Source organism: Rhinopithecus bieti, unplaced genomic scaffold, assembly GCF_001698545.2.
Source record: "Rhinopithecus bieti isolate Rb0 unplaced genomic scaffold, ASM169854v2 scaffold_61461, whole genome shotgun sequence".
Taxonomy (NCBI): domain Eukaryota; kingdom Metazoa; phylum Chordata; class Mammalia; order Primates; family Cercopithecidae; genus Rhinopithecus; species Rhinopithecus bieti.
The window spans coordinates 193,870-204,808 of NW_016823852.1; positions in this window are offsets into that span (position 1 = coordinate 193,870).

A 10,939-nucleotide genomic window follows, 5' to 3' on the forward strand; every position below is an offset into this window, starting at 1 on the left:
TGTGTGTGTTTGCATCTGTGTGTATGTGTGTGTCTGTGTGTGTGTGTCTGTGTGTTTGTGTGTTTGCATCTGTGTGTATGTGTGTGTCTGTGTGTGTGTGTCTGTGTGTTTGTGTGTGTTTGCATCTGTGTGTATGTGTGTGTTTGTGTGTGTGTTTGCATCTGTGTGTATGTGTCTCTGTGTTTGTGTATCTGTGTGTGTGTATCTGTGTGTGTGTCTGTGTTTGTGTGTGTTTGTGTACATCTGTGTATATTTGTGTCTGTGTGTTTGTGTCAGTGTGTGTGTGTTTGTGTGTGTTTGTGTACATCTGTGTATATTTGTGTCTGTGTGTGTTTGTGTTTGTGTCAGTGTGTGTGTGTCTGTGTTTGTGTGTGTTTGTATACATCTGTGTATATTTGTGTCTGTGTGTGTTTGTGTTTGTGTCAGTGTGTGTGTGTGTGTGTATGTGTACTGGGAGGGCAGTGGTCCCAGCTCCTCGAGGGCATCAGGCTCTGTGGCAGGGCCCATCTCAGCAGGAGGGTGCAACGGCCTCACCCACACTGTCCAGGCAGGTCTCCTGGGACCCCTTTTAGCCAGCACAGGTGGCTTCTCCCTAGGCTCAGACACTATCCGTCGTGGTGTGCTTCAGACGGCAGCGCGGGGAGTGGAGATTTGGGGCCGCGGTCTTTCCCAGCCCAAGGTGCCCCAGGGCCTGCCTTGGGACGCGGGTTCCTGCCAGAAGTGCCTTTGCTGCCTGGAATCATGCGGAATGTGGGCTCATCCCAGGCCAACCTGGGGAGCCCCAGTCGGGAGCTGAAGATGGGTTCAGGGGATCATAAAAGGAAAACCAACCAGATCCCGATAGAAATCCCCTGGGGTGTTGGGTCATCTTGAACCAAGGGGAGGGAGGAGAGGGGCTGAGGGAGGAGAGGGGCTGCAGCTGGGGTGGGGAGTCGTGAGAGGGAAAGAGGGTGAAGCCTGCTCACAGGAGCTGCCCGTGGCCCAGGCTTTGGGTGGTGAGCACACAGGTGCCAGCAGGTGGAGGCCCAGGCTTTGGGTGGTGGGCACACAGGTGCCAGCAGGTGGAGGCCCAGGCTTTGGGTGGTGGGCACACAGGTGCCAGCAGGTGGAAGCTGAGCGGGGAGGAAGTTCTCATCAGCTCACCTGCCCTTCTCCAAGCCCCAGGCTGGCCTGGACTATGTAGGGAGCCTTTTGGGTCAAAAGCAATCCACCCCCTATAAACTTCTCCAAGGGCATGGACACCTGTAGGAAGGGAGGGAGATCAAATACCTTGGTTCAGATTACAGTTTTTTGTTTTGTTTTGTTTTGTTTTTTTTTTTTTTCTAAAATCAGAAAATGGTGAAGATGTAATCACCACACTCAGGTGTAACCTCTGCAGCTGGATTTCTAAACTAGAACCACTGGTCACGGGATTCAGATGTCCCTGAACTTGGATGGAAAAACGTTGCATCTTTATTTTCACCAACCTCTAGCCTAAAGTGAGTGTTCCTCAATAGAGAATGTGGCCAAAGGACCTGGCAGTCTCCACAGAGCCTGAGACTCCACTGTCAGCAAAGTCCTGTGTAGTTTCCCACCGTGTTTCAGTTGCTTTGACATCTTGAAGCTTCGTTTTTGTTCCTTCTTCAACACTGTTGGTCATGAGAGCTGCTGCTAGATCTGAATCAGTAGGTTCGTTTATCTGTTGCTCAGGCGGGAGTGCAGTGGCACAATCTCGGCTCACCGCAACCTCCACCTCCCTGGTTCAAGCGATTCTCCTGCCTCAACCTCCTGAGTAGCTGGGATTACAGGCGAGTGCCACCACACCCAGCTGATTTCTGTAGTTTTAGTAGAGATGGGGGTCTCACCATGTTGGCCAGCCTGGTCTTGAACCCCTGACCTCAGGTGATCCACCCACCTCGGCCTCCCAAAGTGCTGGAATTACAGGCGTGAGCCACCGTGCCCAGCCTGAATTAGTAGATTAACAAGAAATTCAAAAACAATTACTTTATTATTTTGGTGACCGTATTTCAATATAGTTGGTGTATTAGTTGGTTCTCACACTGCTATAAAGATACCACCAGAGACTGGGTAATTTATAAACAAAGGAGGTTTTATTTATTTATTTATTTATTTATTGAGACAGAGTCTTGTTTTGTCACTCAGGCTGGAGTGCAGTGGTGCAATCTTGTCTCGCTGCAACCTCCGCCTCCTGGTTTCAAGTGATTCTCCTGCCTCAGCCTCCCAAGTAACTGGGATCACAGGTGCGTGCCACCGTGCCTGGCTAATTTTTGTATTTTTAGTAGAGACAGGGTTTCACCACATTGGCCAGGCTGGTCTTGAACTCCTGACCTCAAGTGATCCACCCACTTCAGCCTCCCAAAGTGCTGGTATTACAGGTGTGAGCCAACTCGCCCAGCCCACAAAGGAGCTTTAATTGACTCACAGTTCTGCATGGCTGGGGAGGCCTCAGGAAACTTACAATCATGGGGGAAGGGAAGCAGGCACCTTCTTCACAAGGTGGCAGGAGAAAGAAGTGCAAGCAGGGGAAATGCCAGCTGAAGCCTGGGCCCGGGTGATTCCTGAGGCCAAGAGTTCCCACGCCTGCCGCCTACTCGCTGGGACTCAGGGAAGTTGGTGGTGAAGTGCGGTCTGAGTCTGAAGGCCTGAGAGCTGGAGGGCTGATGGCAATTAATCTCAGTGTCAGGGCCAGAGAAGGTGAGGTGAGTGTCCCAGTTCAAGCAGCATGGCAGGAAGAGTGGGGCAGATTCACCTTTCTCTGCTTTCTGTGCCATTGAGGTCCTCAGCAGACTGGGTGACGCCACTGTAAAGCAGGTGGGCCCGCTTAACAGCACCCACTGATTCAAATACTAATCTCATCCAGAACACCCTCGGACATCCCCAGAAGTAACCACCCCACGGCCAGGGGAGCTGACACATAAAGTCAACCATCACACCGCCTGCATGGAGAGGGAGCCCACAGGAGCTGGTGCTGCTGGTGCTGCAGTGGGTCGTTCTAGCCCCTGCCCCTATTTGTCTGTAGCTCCCACCCAACAGTAAGGAACCTGCCCCACCACCCACCATCCATTGACCGAACTGATAAGCTCCAGTGTGCAGGGGCAGCCGTGTAGGAATTGCTCACCTGTACCTCTCGGCAGAAGCATTTGTCTACCGGGATACAGGGCTCGTGTGCAGGTGCATTTGCTTTTGGTTTCACAGACTTCATCATTTGTGAGGGTACCCAGGTCAGCCCCTTCCCCCAGCGCCTCCACTGAGGCTGCTCCCTACATCTGTAATGCAGCCAGAAGCTCTCGCCACACACGGCCCGCCTTCCGTCCTAGACATCCAGCCTCTTGACTGAACTTTAAAATTTGCATACGTTAAGGCTCACTCTTGCTGTAAAGTTCTGTGGGTTTTGACAGATGCGTAGTGTTGTGTCTCCACCATTACAGTGTCGTTCATATTAGTTTCCCAGCCCTAAAAACCTGCTGTGTTCCACCAATCCGACCATTTCTTCTTTCTCAAACTCCTGGCAACAACTATTTCCATAAATGTGTCTTTGTGGTGGGTTTTTGGTGAACAATTTTATCAAATTAGAAATATTTCATTTGTTTCAATTTCTAATTTGCTCAGAAAGTTTTAAAAAGTCACCAATGGCATCACGAGACATCGGGACCCTTTTTGCCCTGTCATCTATTCACATGGTATTTGCATGGATTGGATTCTGATATTAAACCTTCCTTGAATTCCTGGGAGAAACCCTTAAACCTATCAGGGTCCCAGCAGGAGACAGACCCACATTTAGAGCAGGTTACTTGTAGCAGGTGTTTAACAAAGAGGCTCTTTATAAAGGTGGGGCAGAGTATTGGAAACCTCAAGGGGCAGTACATGTCCTAGGACTGGCCAAAGACATGCCTGGTGGAGAGAAGTTTCTGGAATGTGAAGGAGAGTGCTGTGGAGAGGGAGATGCCTGGAGTGGAGCCATGACATTCCCAAGGTCATCTTACATAGTCATCTGCCATCATTTGCAGATCACATGTCAGCTTACTTAGCAAGCCCAACAGAATGGACAGGAAAACTTAATGTTATAAACACATAATTCTCCCCAGATGGACATAATAAGTTCAATGTGATTCTAATCAGAGTCTCATTTGGGCTTCATTTTTTTTTTTTTTTTTTAAGAAATCAATAAATGTACTCTACATTTTTCCTGGAAGAATACCAATCAAAAGCAGCTAAGATGGTTTGAGAAAGAAGAAAACGGACACGCTGCTTGCTCCTACAAAGCTGGGTAACTGAAAGCGGCAGTGGAAGAGGCTGGGACCATGGAGGGAGACCCAGGCTGCACGGGGTGGGAGACGGCTCCGCCAGGCGTTTCCTCCTGGCGCCCCCGGGGAGCTGAGGTTTGCGCAATTAATACTTGTGCTTGGTGGGAAGGAAGTGAGAGCAGAGGGCGCTGGGCCATTACTTCTCATTTTCTGGGACTCCAGCATCCCCAGGCAGGAGTGTCTCTGTCCTGGCAGGCAGGTCTTGGGCCTCAGGTCTGAACATCTGAATGTCTGTGCACCCCTGCCAGGGCCCCTCTTGGTCCTGCAGGCTCCTGGCGCTGACTGGGGCACAGGGAGCCCTGAAGATGTCTGGGGGTCTGTGGGTGCTGCAGGCACCGCTGGCTGGTTATAGTCACAACAGTCCCCCGTTGTGGGCACTTTTCCTTCCACTTCACAGTGGAGGAAACGGGTTCTGAGAGGCAGCAGCTTTCCCAAGTGCAGGTGGGGCCGGGACTTGAACCTAGATCCCTGAGAACCTGAACCCAGGCATCTGCTCTTGCTCTCCAAGCTTCCAGACAGAGAAGGAGAGGGGGTGGCGACCGTCATCCAGAGGGCCTCCAGATAGAGGACAGGGCAAGGGAGAGCCCATTGGGCGACCTGGGGTGGAGGCACCCAGGGAGCCCAAATCGGGGCACCTGGGAGGAGGAAGTTCCCAGAGGACTGCAGACCCTGCAGCTGTGCCTCCAAGGTCAGAACCGCCCACGCCCACCAGGCAAGACGTGTGGCTCCTGGCTGCAGCCGTCAGGGCGGAAATTCACGTCTCAGCTGAGGTTTAAGACACACCTGAACCTCTGCTAAAAATACTCGGGCAGGGTGGGTCTGGTGGAGTCGGCTGCAGGGTGCATCTGGGTGGGGGTCCCAGTGAAGCCAGAATAGGTGCCAGCGACCTGCAGAGCGGTGCAGTGCGGTGGGGGGTGTGGATGCCGGGCCTGCAGACCAGCTCCACGGGGGAAACTGAGGTGGAGTGGGGCGAGCACAGTGAGTCGCTGGCCCGCGGAGCCCCCGTTTGTGGCTTTGCTGGCAAACTGTGAAGCCCATGCAAGGTAGGATAGGCCATGGGCTGGCAGGAACCTGGGAGTCCTGGGCTGCCCAGAACGTGCTGCCTCAGTTTACCCAGCTGTACCATGCAGAGACCAACGTTGCCCCTCCCTTTCTCACCAGTGGTCAGTAAGATTCAGGTGGTGTCGGACATCGCCTGAACAGATGTGGAGGTGGAGGGGGGTTGAGGTGTAGGCGGGGGCTGTAAAGTACCCTGCAGTAATGGGGGGCAGGTGTTGGACACTGGGGTGCCAGAATCAGGCCCTGCGACCTCAGGGAGGCTAACCTGACTTCTGGTTCCCAATCCCCTTCTGGGTGAGTGGGCGTGCTCCCCTCCCTCGATGAAGAGGGCTTGTTGGGGTTCTCTTCATCGACAAGGATGGGGTAGGAGCAGGGAAGCTTTGGAGCGAGGGGCTCTGGGCTGGGAAGGAGGGAGGGTCCCAAGGAGAAGGGAGCCCTGTGACTAGTCGGGGCAGGTCACTCTGACACCGGTCTCACTGTGGAGGGGGTGGTGTTGCTGCGACCTGCATGGGCTTGTGCTTCCAGGGGCCCCACCAGAATCCAGGACCACCAAGGTAGGGGGTGCTGGTGGTTTCTGAGTACCTTCCTACACTGCCCCCATGGCAGGCCCCTCCCAGGAGATCCCAAACATTCCCCACTATGCAGGGGAAGGGTGGAGCCCCTTTCTCCTGGGACTGCCTGCCCGGAGTCACCTCCTCTGGGCCTGTGTGTCCCTCCTGGGGAGGGACAGAAAGGAAGGTGGCAGCTGGAGGGCTTCCAGAGATCACTGACCAGCACCAGGCAGACAGGAAGACTCTGGAAGTCAAGCTATGACTTTTTTGAGACAAGATGTCATTCTGTCACCCAGGCTGGAGTGCAGTGGTGTGATCTCAGCTCATGGCAACCTCCATCTCCTGGGCTCAAGTGATTCTCCTGCCTTGGCCTCCCAAAGTGCTGGGATTATCCGCATGAGCCACTGCTCCCAGCCTAAAGGGGACATTTTCATTGTCAATTTCTTAATTTCCACTTTAGAGGGCAGGAAACTAAATCAGCCAGCTCGGTCCGATGGCAGGGGTTTAAGCCCCTTCTGAGGCAGCCTGCCCTTCAACTGCGGGGGCTGCCTCAGGGCGCCTTTGATTTTGCATTGATAGGATGGCAGTACCACTCATCTTCCAAACCAGGACACCTTTGAGAGAGAAACACGTGCTCCTACCAGTGACGCCAGGACACCAGGGATGGTGCAGCCCACCTGCAGAGCTGAGGCCAGGCTCTGCCGTGGGCTGATGCACTGTAGCAGGACCAGCCGCAGACAAAACTCCTCAGACACCGAGTTAAAGAAGGAAGGGGTTTATTTGGCCGGGGGCATCGTCAAGACTCCTGTCTCAAGAGCCGAGCTCCGTGAGTGAGCAATTCCTGTCTTTTTTAAGGGCTCACAACTCTAAGGGGGTGCGCATGAGAGGGTCCTGATTGATTGAGCAAGCAGGGGGTACGTGACTGGGGGCTGCATGCATCGGCAATCAGATCGGAGCAAAACAGGACAGGGATGTTCACAGTGCTTTCTATACAATGTCTGTAATCTATAGATAACATAACTGATTAGGTTAGGGGTAGATTTTTTTTTTTTTAATTTTATTTTTTTATTTTGAGATGGAGTCTGGCTCTGTCACCCAGGCTGGAGTGCAGTGGCCAGATCTCAGCTCACTGCAAGCTCCGCCTCCTGGGTTTGCGCCATTCTCCTGCCTCAGCCTCCCGAGTAGCTGGGACTACAGGCGCCCACCACCTTGCCCGGCTAGTTTTTTGTATTTTTTAGTAGAGACGGGGTTTCACTGTGTTAGCCAGGATGGTCTCGATCTTCTGATCTCGTGATCCACCTGTCTCGGCCTCCCAAAGCTTAAGCCACCGTGCCCGGCAGGGGTAGATCTTTAACTACCAGGCCCAGGGTGCGGCGCTGGGCTGTCTGCCTGTGGATTTCATTTCTGTCTTTTAGTTTTTACTTTTTCTTTCTTTGGAGGCAGAAATTGGGCATAAGACAATATGAGGGGTGGTCTCTTGGCGCCACAGGCAAAATGCATCTGTTTGTTGCTGTGTAACAAATGACCCTCAAATGTGAATCCCAGAGATTGTGTATTTGCACGGGGCTCAGCAGGACTGCCTCATCTCTGTCCACATGGCATCAGCTGGGGTGCCTGAGTGGGGGTGGAGGGCCAGCTCTGTGATGGCTCACTCAGCATGGTGGCTGGGGGCCCAAGAGTCAGCCTCCCAGGGGAACACGGTGGAGGTGCATGGACTCCAGAGCTGTGAAAAGAAATTCCGTAATGGAGATGGTTATGTCAGGGCTATCTAAAAAGCAGCTGGGAGAGCAGGAGGAGCTGGACCCAGTCCAACTCACCAGATGGAATTGACTCCTTGACCTGGGCCAAATCAATGAACCAGCTGACTTCGATTTGAACTGTTCACACCAGGCCTGATCACTGGTCTCCTGGGGACAGGCCCACCTGACTAGACTGATTATCAGCCAGAACTGTCCTACGCTATTAAGCCCCCACCGTTGGTCATGGACCACGCCAACACCTTCTGGATGTGTGGACTCACCGCAAACCTTTGTAAGCCCCTGCCGGGCCTCCCCGGCACAGACACGATTGAGCTCCTGGCTAGATCTGTGTCTCCTGAATTGCAGTTCCTGAGACCCCCTTTTTCTTTGGTTTCCTGATCTGCAGTGTTGGTCTATTTCTTGTTCGTTGACAGAATATAGCTGGCAAGTCACCCACTCACTTTTTTTTTTTTTTTTGAGATAGGGTCTTGCTCTCTTGCCCAGGTTGGAGTGCAGTGGTGCAATCATGGCTCACTACAGAATTGACCTCCTAGGCTCAAGCGATCCTCCTGCTTCAGCCTTGTGAGTAGCTGGGACTACAGGTGTGTGTCACCATGCCTGGCTCATTAAAACAAAAAAAAATTTTTTTTTTGAGATGCCGTCTTGCTCTGCCGCCCAGGCTGGAGTGCAGTGGCACGATCTTGGCTCACTGCAAGCTCCGCCTCCCGGGTTCACGCCATTCTCCTGCCTCAGCCTCCCGAGTAGCTGGGACTACAGGTGCCCGCCACCATGCCCGGCTAATTTAAATTTAATTTTTTTTTGTTTTTGTAGCGAGGTGGGGGTTTCACTATGTTGCCCAGGCTGGTCTTGAACTCCTAGGCTCAAGTGATCGTCTTGCCTTGGCTTCCCAAAGTGCTGGGATTACAGGCGTGAGCATTTGTAATGCACCAAGCCAACACAGTTCACTTCTGTTGTCCTCTGTCAGCAGAGACTCAAAGGCCTGGCCAGGCTCAAGGGGAGGGAACACAGCCCCTGCATCTTGATGGGGGAGAGGCAGGGTTAGGAGGGCTTGTGGGATAGGAGATGGCACGGTGGCCATTGTGGGACCCAGGCAGCCTCAGGAGGCATGGGGGATGGCGCTGCTCTCATGGGGAACATCTGAGCCCTGCGGGGGCAGCTCCGTCTCAGCAGTGCGGGTGTGTACCTGGAGAGATGCTTCTCTGCTCACATGGGTTTGTGCCCGTGCCCTGTCTGCACAGTTTTCTGCGTGCTCTGAAGGAGCAGCCATGCATGCGGTTTCTGCTTCCTCTTTCTTGACACACGCTCGCTTGTGGGTGCCAGGACCCCATATGCTTTTGGTTCCCCTCTGTATGAGTGAGCCCAGGTTACCGTAACAGAAGACCTCGGCCTGGGCAGCTTAGACAGCAGACATTTATTTTCTCACAGCTCTGGAGCCTGGAAGTCCGAGGTCAAGGTGCCATCAGTGTCAGTGTTGGTTTCTGATGAAACCTTTCTCCCGGCCTTGCTGCGTCCGCCTCTGGTGTCTCCTCCTCTTCTTGGAAGGCCATGGTCCTGTTGGATTAGGGTCCACCCTTATGATTTTGTAAAGGTCGTAGTTACCTTCTAAAGACCCTATTTCCAAATTGGTCACATTGGGGGTTGCGGCTTGACATAAGGATTTGGGGGAGTCACACCTCAGTCCATAGCACCCTCCTACCTCCCTGGCTGCCCCAGCTCTGCCTCTGCTACCCCCTCCTCTTCCGTCCCGTGAGGGGCCGTGCCCCATCTCATCTATGAAGACTGCCCGAATGCTACTGAGCCTGGCAGGTCCTGCCCCCGGCCCCGCTCCCACTCCCGCGCTCTCTCTGCACTGTCAGCCTCCCACCGCCCTCCATGTCCTCAGAAACACACTTGATGAGGCTGAAAGAACCGTGACTCTCTCGCCCGCCCCACCATCTGCTTTTGCCTCCCATGGGACACCCCACCACTCTGTCAAGCCCGGAGCCAGCCTCTCTCCGTGTTCTTCCCTCCCCTCACGGCCCCCACACCGAGGAGCCAGGCACTGCTTCCTAAATCTCCTTTCCTCCACTGCTCACCACCTCCCCTGCCGCCACCATATCCAGGGGCCAAAATGGTTCTGTCTGCTCTCCCTCCCTCCGCTGGGGCCTGAGGGCAGTCTGCTCCCATGGGAGCCTGCGGGATGCTGGCAAGCCACAGATGCAATCCTGTCCATGGCTCCTGCCTCACTGCAGTTACAAACATGCCTCCCTTTTTCTGCTGTTGGAATGAAGTTCAGAACCACGGCCCTGAGGCTCCATCCCGTCTGGTCCTGCTGCCTCCAGCCGCGTCTCAGACCCCTCTCTGCACCCGTCCGCGTCTAGCCGCACTGATGTCAGTGCCAGGCGTGTGCCTCTGCCCTCCTTCCCCAGGGCCTTTGCACGTGTAGCTCCCGCTGCCTGAGTGCTCTTCCGTGGCTCTGGCTCAATCTGACATTCTATTTTTTTCCTTGAAGAGTTAAGTGGAAGTTATATGCTCTATTTCTATTTTAAAATAGTCACTCTTAGAATTTTAACAAGTATATTTAGAATACAAAGATAGCCAGCATTTCCATCCTCCTCCTGACAGATCACACCCCTCTTGGCTCACAGATCATTATGACTGCCCAATACTCAGGTCTATCTTGCCTTTATTACCCTTCGCTTTCAACAGGGCTTTGTTGCACACAGCCAGCACCCACTGAGGTTTGCACATGTTTGCACCCCACTCTTTCTGGCAGCCCAGGCATCCCCTTTTTCTGAGCTGTATCTGTGGAGGTTCCTTTGCTGAGGAACTGGGTGGTGGTGTAGTCAGTTTGCTCATCCAATGCTTTTCCCATACCCGTAAGTGGGAGTGGAGCGGGGTGTGTGGGTCCGGCTGCTGCCTCTGCCTCTGCCTCTGCCTCTGCCTCTGCCTCTGCCTCAGCACTTTGGAGACGTTCATCTGCTTCTGTTCTTGCCATTTGTGGGGTCTGCCTCTAGCAAGTTCTCCTTCAGCATTCTGAGTGTACCAAGGGAGATCTAGGGATGGGCTGCTTTTATTCTTCCTGCTTGAGAGTGCTGCACTCTTGAGGCTGAAGTTTCCATATTTTATCAGTTCTGGAAAATTCTCAGCCATATTGTCAGGGAGGTAGTGGGCTCTCCCGTTTTATCTATTTCCACCTCTTGGAATTCCTTCCTTCCTTCCTTCCTTCCTTCCTTCCTTCCTTCCTTCCTTCCTTCCTTCCTTCCTTCCTTCCTTCCTTCCTTTT